The sequence below is a fragment of the Pundamilia nyererei genome, unplaced genomic scaffold (genome assembly GCF_000239375.1).
Source record: "Pundamilia nyererei isolate P.nyererei 1_Seehausen unplaced genomic scaffold, PunNye1.0 scaffold00231, whole genome shotgun sequence".
Taxonomy (NCBI): domain Eukaryota; kingdom Metazoa; phylum Chordata; class Actinopteri; order Cichliformes; family Cichlidae; genus Pundamilia; species Pundamilia nyererei.
This window is the reverse complement of record NW_005187632.1, coordinates 148189-149254: the sequence shown is the minus strand read 5'-3', so window position 1 is coordinate 149254 and position 1066 is coordinate 148189.

Genomic DNA, 1066 nt, shown 5'->3' with positions numbered 1-1066 from the left:
CAGCTGCCCCTCTGTTGGTCTTCCTTGGTCTCTTGTGTTCTGGGGGCCTCTGGATGTCTGGAGTTTTGATCTCCTCCATACCTGCTTCATGCCCTGGAAGACGGGGCTGTGCCCCCCCACACCCTCTAGCAGATCATTACATGAAGGAACCTTTTAAAAAAACAAGCACGCTCATGCTCACAGGTGTACACACGGGTGCTCACACACAAAAACTACACCCTTTTTGGCTCCTACCTCAAAGCACACTGTGCGCTGTCGATCTTACGTGCTGCACAATAATGTTTAATATTTAGTATTTACTGTTATATTCCCATAGATCATCGTGATGTTGTTTATTCTATTGCTTTCGTTTTCTTCTGCTTGTTTTCTTTTTTCATTCTCAACAGGTGAAATTAAAAAAGTATCTACTGTTAGCTAGTTTATTGTGATGGTGTTGTTTTTATTATGTTGCTCTTTGTTGTTTGTTTTCTCTTCTGGTTTTTTATCTCCATACAGGTGATCCAGGTGTTTTGATTGTTTTTCTCTCTTTCTTCCCCCCTTTCTCACCATCTGTTCCCCCCTCTATTTTTCTTTCGCTCCCTCTCTTTCTTTCATTCTTTCTCCCTGTCCTATTCCCCAGTCATGTCTGTCCTGTCTTTAAAAAACAAAAATGAAATAAATACATAATTATAATAAAGGTCAATCAAATGGACCAATATGGCAAGGCCATGATGATCCACTTGGCATCTTTCTTGGCCTTCAGACAACAATTCTGATGGCTAAAGATCCAAACGGGACAGGCAAAAAAAACAAACATTTAATGTTACACTGTCCAAAAATAGCAGTGCCCAACTGTGATATATCTAAAGAAGAGTTCGGATAACAGTAGCTCCAAGTATAAGAAACTGCCTTGCTGTCTTTGTGTATTTTATTATGTATGAGGAAAAATGTTTTTTAACAATTTCAAGGAATATGACAAATTACGGATGATGATCAGAATCAGAATCGTGTTTATTGGCCAAGTATATGTGCAGACACATACAAGGAATTTGGTTCCGGTAGATGGTGGCTCTCAAGCACAGCAATG